Here is an 11,315-nt window from a genome sequence, read left to right on the forward strand (position 1 = left end):
AACTCTAATTCAGATGGGTTCTAAAGTGCATACCTGAAGACTATGAACAGTTACTCATCTTCACTACTGTGAAACACATCTCTTGTACTGAATAACTGCTCACAGCTCTTAAGGTATGCATGTTACATCCCCTGTTTACTAGACAATTTTTTCATGTTTTGATCCGTACTGCCTCCTTCCAAAATATGGAAAGCAGTACAAGAGGTTTTATTCACTGTGTCTAAGATGAAGAAGTGCTCATACCTCTTTAAGGAACGCAGTTTAGATCCCATGTTTACTTGACATTTTTCAGTCTTTAAAGTTTTTCTAAATTCTAGTCATCCTGGACTTATATTTCAGCAAGACAACGGCCCCCTGCTGACGAACAGAGTTTCTACTGCTTGTCATCTTGCTTGTCACACCCTACCTTCGCCAACAAAGTCTCCGGATCTCTCCGCAATTGAGAATGTTTGGAACATTATGGATAGAGCCCTCCAAACACGTCAGGAACTTGGAAGGCCTAACGCTCCAATTGAACAAAATTTGCCACGTTACCCCTCAGGAGGACCTCCAACGACTCTGTTAATCAATGCCAAGCCGAATAGCACCTTGCATAAAGGCCACAGGTGGAGCAAAGCGTTATTGACGTGCTCAATTTGTGAAGCTTTTCCTCTCGAATAAACTATCCATTTTTTCTGAAATTATAGTCATTTGTTTGTCTCTACATGTACATCACATTTACCGATTCCGTTTCATTTTAATATTTCGTTCTTGGTGGGTCGCTTTTTTTTCGAGTATACGTTTGTGTACTCTCTGTATCTCTCCTATCAGCCCTTGCATCAAGTCCAGAAAAGGAAAAAGCAAAACGAGAAACAATAACTCTGTTTCAAATAAACGCTATGAAAGCCGGAAATTTCTGGTACATTTCCGTTGAACGCCACTGCTGCTTTGCTGTTGCCACCGCTGCACTGAGTCGCTCAATCATCCAGCCTCAAATAGCTTTTCTTACACTACCTGTAAAGGGTGTAAAAGTGTGCGGGCGTTATTTCTTTGGTGGAGGTGGAGTAGATGCGCAGAATATACAGGCAACCAGCGGCAGAAGACACAGATTATGACTTTCTTGCTACAGAGGCGTTGAAAATCAGCGATAGAGGGAGGCGGGCGTGAGGCTGTGCAGTTGACTATGACTGGGGTGCGCTGGTGTAGACATGCATGTGTCAGCGCCAGCGCACCTTGCATACGCGGCCCTGCGCTTTGTTTAGTTACACATTCCCGTCTGCCTCGCAAAGCTGTGTCAGGCAATGGTGCCTCAACTCTCATAACTATAAGCAGAGCGAGCCCTCTTCACCCCAGTGTTGGTTGGTGGCACTACCCAGGGTCGCAACTCGTACCGCTGGCTGGAGAGTGGTGACTAGACAACGGAACACAGGAAAGGTTTGAGGCCGGGACACCTGACTGGCGGTGCTCTCACGATGGCGGAGGAACATCGGAGGTTTTGTGACACAGGCCTACACAAAGCGGACGCCGATTCAAAGTCCAGCTGTCCCCATCATCAAGCTGCTCAGACAGCTACCTTTTATACATGAAAAGGGAGACCTTGTCGCTGTGAATGTCACGTACGAGGCTTGGCAAGCGCTGCCGAAACGTCTCGAACGCCGGAAATTACCCCAGTGGACGGGTCATGAATGCGGAATCGCTGGCATGTTGAGCCAGTACACAACAAGCGACGTTTTGGGCCCTGGACTGAGCCTCTATCGCAGTCAGAACGGGAAAACTAGAACAATTTTTCACGAGTTGCACCACATTCGCAATAAGTCTTCACAGCTATCCAGGAAATATTTATTTTAAATCAAATCTTCAGACCTAAAAAAAGTACAAAGTGGGCTTGATCTACAATGTTTCCAAATTCAATAAAATACAGAATGAGCAATCATTATTAGCAAAGATGACAGCATTTCTGTACGTGAATGAATGCAGTACATACCATGATTCGTGCCACTGCGTGTATAGATGCTACAATCACATTAATCACCCACACAAGCTTCGTCATAACATCTTTTTTTGTCGTACCATGGGTGCTAATACGCCATATATGTTAACAATTTGAAGACATGAGAAATATTGCTGTGCACTCTGACACGCTAGATGTCGCTACTGCACGTCGGTTCACGTAACTTCAAAGAAATACCCTTTAAGTAATTGTGCAAAATCCTTTTCCATAGAATTTAGCGCAAAGAAATCGCAAAACTTAGTTTACTGTGTTTATATATTACTTAATAAAATACAACAAGAAACAGGCTTTATCAAAAATAGTTGCTGCATTACAAAATCACATTTTATTACGCAACGTGTAAGCACAGTAATCTGACTTTTGCACACTTACTTAAACAGAGTATTTCTTTGAATTTATGCATCGGCACCAACTGACTAGAAGCCTCCGCTTCTAGTTTTCGTTTGTTGCTAATCTAGTTGCTCATAAACTGGAGGGACCCACTCCCTTATGCTTTGAATCCATGTCTGTTGATCTGCGTAGTTTGCATGTGTCGGCGAGATTTTCTTCTGAGTGTATGCGCGTCATCTCCTTGCATTTACCGTTTTCTTATCGCCATAACCGTCATTTGCAGCCGTCTACCCATCGTCTTAGCCACTGCAGCAGCCGTCTCTCTGCCTTCTTCTTCTACAAAGCTGTCGCCGCTACCGCCACCGTCACAATCTACTCGCCGCCGCCTCCTCCGTCTTCATCGCCGCTGCTGGAGCCGCCATCCTCATATGCTGTCATCACATCACACCGGACGTCGCTGTCGTCATCCCCAGCCACACCGGTGACGCTCCGCCGTGGTAATTATCATCGCCCTTTTGTTCCCTGTTTCCTTTGACCCACAATAGACACCCCAGCGACCTCCGTCTTTTACACCACCCCTCCTCTGCTTTCAATGTCACTACGTGGAGAAGATCCTCTGATCCATCATCCCATATGCACTCCCCTACTCCCCCCCCCCCTTCTAGATGTATCGACGCAATCTGCAGTCGCTTCCGTTGCCTACCTTGCTCCTCCCACGACCTCTTTCACATCTTCTACCTCATTCTTTATCTATAGCGCATCCCCTGCCACTCCATCTAGAATAACAACTTGCCTGAAACCACGTTGCAATCAAAATATGACTGTACATACAGAACTCTACTGCAACGAACTGCAGCACACCACATCCCACCTACTCCAATTCCCCAACCCCACCACATCTCACAATCACCAAAAGACCACAAGAATGTCCTAACATAGGCCCCACTACTAGCACCATAACCATAAAACCACAAACTGAAAACCTACCGAACCCACAGAAAATCACCCCCCCCCCCCCCCCTTCCTGCACCTTCATACCAGGTCTTTTCCAATTTCCTTCTCTCCAACATAACCCCAGATTCCCAAATGCCAAATCCCTCATTCCAGAAATACGAAAATATATCTTCCACATTCACACGACCCAAATCATCCCCCACGAAGAATCTGTCCTCATCAAATCGACGATTCGCAACCTCCAGTCGGATCTCCTCAAAATCCCACATTTTACTTCTGGCGTTCATGCTTTCCTCACTCCCTTGAGCACAACCTCCACACACAGGCAATCACAGCCTCCTCGTCGTCCCCACCTTCACTGATGTGATGACGAAGACTGCCCTGAGATCTCAGCAGAGGAGATATCAACACTGACAACGAGGTAAATACTTATTTCCCAGAAAGCCTAAAGCACACAATGTGGTGTTCCAGAGCCATCGAGAGTGGAGTCAAAATCGGATATACATAAATGCACTGCCCACTTATCGACGACCGCTATTGAGTACTGTGGTCGAATAGAGTTAGGGGGAGTGTTTTATGAACTCAAATTCAATTCTACATTATACATCCACAAAGCCTGCCATATCTGCAATGACTTAAGTCCCATATACCTCATGCGAGTCTTCACAGAGAGTGTCACCTCCACCAATCGCCACCTCACACAGTGAGCCTGATTTACGCTATAATCGTCCAAATCTCCCCCTTACCACCCCCACCACACCCAGTAATTCTGTTGCCAAAAATGACCTGTCTATAATGACCACCACAATCTGAAAAGTTAACATCCCCCCATCTGTCCTCAATGTAAAGACTCATTCTTCTTCAGACAATGTTCCAATCTCGCCTCCCCTTCCACCTGTAACACCTGCAATGATACCCACCCATTTACTCCAAGTACAAGCCTAAACTACCAACTGCCAAACCGGAATTAGCAGTACCTGTCCATCCTATCCATCCCAATAATTCACTCTGCCCATCGGCGACTGCCAAAGACATCATCAAATTCCTCACCATTGTCCTCCAAAATATCCATTTCTACCTATGACCGCATATCCTACAACAAATTTCTGATGTCGCCTGCTCTGTTTCCCACCTTGGTATCCAGGCCACCTACTCCTGAAACCAAGTCCACTATGTTTTCACGCATCTCGATACCCTCGTTTTAAACTCTCCATTCCCTAACCCACACAAGCCACCCTGTAAGCTACTATCAGAGTGTCATCCTATATCACAACATCTTCTACCTACCCATGAACAAACCTCTTTTCATGCATACCCTACTCCAGCACAATGTTGATGTCTTCAACCTTAGTAGAACATTCATCAAACCATATCACACCATTCAAATGTTTCCCTATATCCTTCACCATATAAATAATCACATTCCCCTTGCCAGAGGTAGCATTGCAATCGGCCACCATAAAAGATTACCTGATTGGCCACAACCATTACTAAATAATATCACTGAACACCTTATCCTTAACCTCTTCTTAAAAAATCTGTTACCTGTCCTACTGACCACATTCGACATAATAATCCCATAACTTACGATTTCTTCACCCACATTGACCGTAACCTTTTCCACCTATATTTTTGTCACTGACCTCAACATCCATAGTAGATTTCCTGCAGAACTCCTGTAGTGGCATCAGTGTACAGACTCTGTCCAAGGTGACGTTGTCCCCATACCACAGCACACCTGTCCTGAAGGGAACCCCACCCCAGATATTGGCCTCACATCTCCCAACTTTCTTGCACACCTCACTGCACAAGTGCTCAATGCAACTGGAAGTGGCCACTTACCTGTTCTCCTCACCATCTCCTAAACACAACCTCATGCTCATGTGCCCCATCCAACTTTACATTCAAAATTTGTCTATGACAACTCCCATGCCAACTGGAATGCCTATCAGGCATCCATAGATACCCAGACTGGAAGCCACATCTTAACTGTCTAGCAACCCAGAAATATCTCTCATGTCATGGCCTTTCCACACCAGACGCTGTTGGGTACATTGTCCTTCCACATTCTTAACAAGGCCATATATCTTCATTGCTCTACTCTCCCACAAGCTATACCCTTCTCCGAGAATGGCATCGTCTATAATGCTCCTTCCTAATGATTTGTGACCAGACTACACTCATTCGCCACTGGCAAATATAGTGACACAGCAGGAACTTCCTAAATGCTACAAAACGCATGAACTGCCGCCAGACATGCACCATACTCAATACTACATTCCTCACTAACGCTTGTAAGTGCTGGAAAGCATTCCATCAACTCACTGGCAGTAATGCCGTACTTCACTATCTACTGCTCCACAACAACCACCCTTACCTGACAGCCTGACCAAAGCTGATCACTTTGCATCCTATCTCTCCAACAGGTTCTCCATCCTTGATGACCCTCATTTTGTTTACTTCCTCTTCCTTACCATCCACAAACGTACTGCAGCAGTGTCAACACATAGGGTAAATTTTAGTGTGAATTTGTTGCATTGGACTGCATTCGTACTCTTAAGTCAGGCGCTGGATTGCCTATAATAACTTCGTGCAGTGTGAAATAGCAAAGTCTGTCGATCTGACATGGGTGCAAGAGTTGCTGAAACGACATGCGAAGCGGGATAGCGAGTAACTCTTGCCACAAACCATTATCAAAATCTGTGCGCTGGAGTTAACCTAATGTGTGGCAGTACATGACTTGGAGAGACACATTCATAAAACGTATACGCAATGACAAGTACAAATAAGGGGTAGTCAAGTAATGCTAGCGTCACACCTTTCTTGGACAATGGAGGTGCCCAACACACATGGTCACATGAAGCTTCAGATGGAGGAACACAGTTCCAGTCTGTGGTGGAGTCACAGTTTGACCCTCTAAGTTCACAAGAGACTCAGTAGGCCAGGTCAGGTCTTCCAGAAATATGGTCAACTTCCTGGAGGCTGGAGGGTAGCAGCACATCTGTTACAGGGGACATCCACCCATCAGCATCTGTCTTCTGCCGTCACAGGAGTGGGTCGATGTGGCCCAAGTGCAACTTGTCATTGGAGGCCGGCACGTGACAATTATCGAAAAGTTTGTTGCAGCAGTAGCCTGTCTCCCAATGACCGTCGGCAGTGATTCTCAGGCAACAACGCTGCATCCTCAGCGAAGCAGAGCCACCAAACAGCCGATTGACCAGGATTCGACGTGAGCGGGACGACAGACACCTGTACCACATGAGTCAAAGGAAAATAAAACATTTACAGGTTGTTTCAGCATCTCTATACAATGAAGATCTGTCCTGTGTTCGTCCCACAGGCGCCAATAGAGCATCTATGTACCTCTTTCGACTTCAATACTAACACTGGTGCCCCACCCCACGCTCCTAGTTTCCAGTATTCGGACAACATACCACATAAAGACTTAAATACACCAATCACAGCACATGACACAGGCCGGCCAGTGTGGCCGTTCGGTTCTAGGCGCTTCAGTCTGGAACCACATGACCGCTACGGTTACAGGTTCGAATCCTGCCTCAGGGATGGATGTGTGTGATGTCCATAGGTTAGTTAGGTTTAAGTAGTTCTAAGTTCTAGGGGACTAATGACCACAGATGTTAAGTCCCATAGTGAACAGAGCCATTTGAACCACATGACACAAAACAACACAGCAAACACAACACATCCACTGGTCACGACTGCATCATATATTAACACCTAAAGGAATGGCCGCTCTCCTATCTCATCACCTTTGAAACTCTTTAGACCACTATCGTCTTCACAGGTTACTAACCTGACCTGTGGAAAACCTCCAAGATCCAACTTTTCCTTAAACGACAGCAAAACCTACTGATGCCTCCTCCTGCCTCCCTGTCTACCACATCTCAGTGTTCAGCAAGGTCGAAGCAGTCGTCTGCCGACATATCCATCAACACATGAACCAACAGTGCCTCCTTCCCATTAACCAGTATGGCTTCCGTCCCACCATCTCTTCTGATAACCAGCTCCTGCACCTTATGCATCTCCACTCACACCAGCTCAACACCTGTAAATCCGCTATTTTTGTCTCCAACCGACCTAGAGAAAGCTTTCAACCGTGCATGGTATTTCAGTCTCCTTTTAAAATTCCAGACTTATGCACTTACAATTAATTATGTTCACCTTATTGCCCACTTCCTCTCCAATTGTCCTCCCTCTGTCACCGTATCTTTTCTCACATAGCAGGCATGTCCCAAGGCTCTATCCTCTCTCCTGTCCTCTGTCTCCTCTACATGGCCAGTTTATCCTAGATTCCTTCACTGGTCCATCTCCTTCAGTATGATGATGACACTGCTCTCCTCACTCTCTATCATACACTCCAGAAATCCCAACGATTGCTTCAAATCCATCTCAGTCAGTTACTTCCTGGCATAACCAATGGCTCCTCAAGATCAACCTTACCAAATCACAGCCAGTAATTATAGAACACACAATCTACACTTTCCATCTCCATGAATTCTATCCTACCACGTGAGATCAAGCTGTCCAGCTAACTAATACACTAAAATCTTGGAATTACAATCGATTGGTAACTAACATGGAAACTCATCTATTAATCATCCATCAGAATGCCCACAATAGACGAAAACTACTAAGTGGTCTAACTTGGGGGTTACACCACTCCACAGTCCTCCACACCTATAAATCCTTGATCTGTCCTATCCTTTGTTAAATGAACGTTGCATGTATCTCTGCCTCAACAAATTTCTATCAGTGCCTCCTAATTCTGGAGAACCACGCCCTCTCTCTCGCTTTCCGAATTCATTCACCTTCCCCCAAAAGGATCCTTTACTAACTCATCAAATTCCGCCTGTCCTCGTGCACATTGAACACCTCCAAACAATATGCACAAACTCGACTTCAATAATCCTATCGTCTCCCCTGTACTTTCCAATTCTCCTATGCTGCCGCGCTTTTACCAACGCATATCATCATCCCTCCATCTACAAACCCACAATCCCGACATTTACCAATCCTACCAGCTATGGGTTCATCCCACGCAATCCACCTAATCAGGGCTTCTTCTCCCTCCCCTCCCCATATTTTCCTTATCCCTTTCTTTCCCCACCCACCTTTCTTTCCCCATCCTCCTTTTCCTAACAGCTGTTATTGTCACCAATTCCAGCCTCTATTCCACCCCCTCTTCTGTCCCCCACTATCCACTCCTATCCAATTACTGCTATCAACCAGTCGTCCTTTGTTATACCACCACATTCCTACCATCCTCACCAGCCAACCTCTTCCTATTTAACAACTGATCCAATTCTATGGCATGTCCTTCCAGTTTCTAGTGACAGGAAAGTGTTTCTTTCAATTACCAGCGAGTGTGCATTTGAACACGGCACAAAAAACATTCACCCTCAAAAATTCACTTTAGTACCATGGAACTACGCCTCTATCCTTCGTAATGACCTCAAGAGACGGTAAGTTTATTCAGGTAACCCACATCCATTTTAAGAGACTCATTGATGATTAGATGACGCAGAGTTACCAAAGTGCGCTTTGTCAATTGCGATGTGGCATCCGTTGACTGAAATAGTCCCAGACATTTTTTTGTGATCCGGTGATCTGGCGGATAAGTTCGGGCGCGACAGGGCGCCACGGATTCCGTAAAACCTGGAACGAAAATCACTCCCAACATACCTGAATGAGTAGGTCCCAGTCATGGCAACTAAAACACCACGAGAACATCAGAGAACCACCTCCCGCCTGAGCTACAACCTGCACACACTGCAGGTTAGTTTCCTCAAGGCTCCATCGCTACATTTGACGCCGTGCATCATTTGAGAAAAGGTAGAACGGCAATTGTTGCACCTCTTGCTACGTCTCCAGTCATCAAACTGTTCTGTTTCTGTCTTGGAACTTAGAAAATTGACAATATGAAATGAAACTAACCTTGTTGCGGAAGAGCTCACTAACAGTGGCTACATGTTACGCGTCGGTAATGTGTTCAGGTCCGCCGACCGCTGTGGCCGAGCGGTTCTAGGCCCTTTAGTCCGGAACCGCGCTGCTGCTACGGTCGCAAGTTCGAATCCTGCTTCGGGCATGGACGTGTGTGATGTCCTTAGGTTAGTTAGATTTAAGAAGTTCTAAGTCCAGGGGACTGATGATTTGAGATGTTTAAGTCTCATAGTACTTAGAGCCATTTTGTGTTTAGGTCAAATTTATTTCACCATCCAAATTTGTTGTGAAAGTAAGTCTTTATTACGTGCTACCTGCAACGGACGCTCGGATCTTTTCTGTATCGGCTGTTGCGACATAATAAGCTGAAAGTGAACAGTGTTGCACTGTGTGAAGCCTCTGGTCAAGAAAGACAACACGCTATATGCTAGACGTTCTGTTCATTTGCTAACAATTTTCTTAGTACTCGTTGCATTCAAAAAGTATTCTAAAATTATGGCATTTAAGAAAAGGGTGAAGATAATTACACGTGAAAAATAAAACGCAATCAGTACTTATTTAATTTTCTCAAAATAGCAAATGGAACGAAACTTCCTGGCAGATTAAAACTGCGTGCCCGACCGAGACTCGAACTCGGGACCTTTGCCTTTCGCGGGCAAGTGCTCTACCAACTGAGCTACCGAAGCACGACTCACGCCCGGTACTCACAGCTTTACTTCTGCCAGTATCCGTCTCCTACCTTCCAAACTTTACAGAAGCTCTTCTGCGAAACATGCAGAACTCTGCAGCGTGAAAATCTCATTCTGGAAACATCCCCCAGGCTGTGGCTAAGCCATGTCTCCACAGTATCCTTTCTTTCAGGAGTGCTAGTTCTGCATGTTTCGCAGAAGAGCTTCTGTAAAGTTTGGAAGGTAGGAGACGGATACTGGCAAAAGTACAGCTGTGAGTACCGGCCGGGAGTCGTGCTTTGGTAGCTCAGTTGGTAGAGCACTTGCCCGCGAAAGGCAAAGGTCCCGAGTTCGAGTCTCGGTCGGGCACACAGTTTTAATCTGCCAGGAAGTTTCATATCAGCGCACACTCCGCTACAGAGTGAAAATCTCATTCTGGAAGCAAATGTAACGTTTGAATTTCTTTTAATATAGTTACTCGTTTTCTTCCCCCTATCACAGAAACCTGTCACAACTGAAGTACAAAACTGCTATAAGTTTTATTTTTAAATTATTAAATCAAGATCTGTTAACTAGCAGTGGATGAAATTTATTAACACCATAGACATACGACTGACAAACCGTCTCCATTACATAATACTCGACATCACTGGACAATGAAAATTAACACACTACAATAATCGCTAAATACACGTAAAGCAATGTGAGAAATAACTTTTTGTTATTGAATCGTTTCTGCATCAGAATTAAATACCAAAAACCTTTCCTCCAATAACATTCAATTCTTAGCTCTTCTCTACTTCGTAAAACATTTCACCATCGAAATGGAACCGCTGAGCTGCTCACCTTAGCGTTATCGGGTTCAGCACTGTCGCATCTCGATCGAGACTCGTCTGAGATCCGCTCTCGCTGCCACCGCTGTTCCGCCTACAGGACGCTATTTTACTCAACAATGCTTTTTGTAATTCTTAAAGACAGTGTATCTTTTCATGTGTGCCAGCTTTATAAAGTTATCTATAGAAGTTGAAGTCTGCACTCGATCTGTTACACAGATCACTGATAAACTTGTGCTATGGAAAATTATGTCTCAGTGAATCCATACAGTACAGTAAATCGCTACATTACAGATGCCACCGACAAAATATTTTTTATAAATAAAATTTCTTCATGATGTAAGTTTACACCATGTGTTTCTCTAAGATTCTTCTTTAATACAGGTCAGAGTGATGTATAAGATTCTCGTGTATCATACAAAGTAGGTGACTATCTCCTAACACGAATCTTTCAAATGTTGCCTCGGGGCTCTCTCAAATTGGAATTTCTTCACCGACAGTAGTAACCGCTATAGGGTTTGATACAGAATGTCATTGACGAGGTGTAATACTCGTTCCTTTTCTCTGTCATTTAGCGTC

General features: G+C 44.9%; 1 non-coding gene across 1 annotated transcript; it reads right to left on the reverse strand.

Annotated features, from left to right (window-relative positions):
• Nucleotides 1-9,844: 9,844 nt before the first annotated feature.
• On the reverse strand, nt 9,845-9,921 carry Trnas-cga (transfer RNA serine (anticodon CGA)). Its single transcript has one exon. It is a non-coding gene; the product is annotated as a tRNA-Ser (tRNA).
• Nucleotides 9,922-11,315: the final 1,394 nt, after the last annotated feature.

This window comes from Schistocerca gregaria, chromosome 2, assembly GCF_023897955.1.
Source record: "Schistocerca gregaria isolate iqSchGreg1 chromosome 2, iqSchGreg1.2, whole genome shotgun sequence".
Lineage (NCBI taxonomy): Eukaryota > Metazoa > Arthropoda > Insecta > Orthoptera > Acrididae > Schistocerca > Schistocerca gregaria.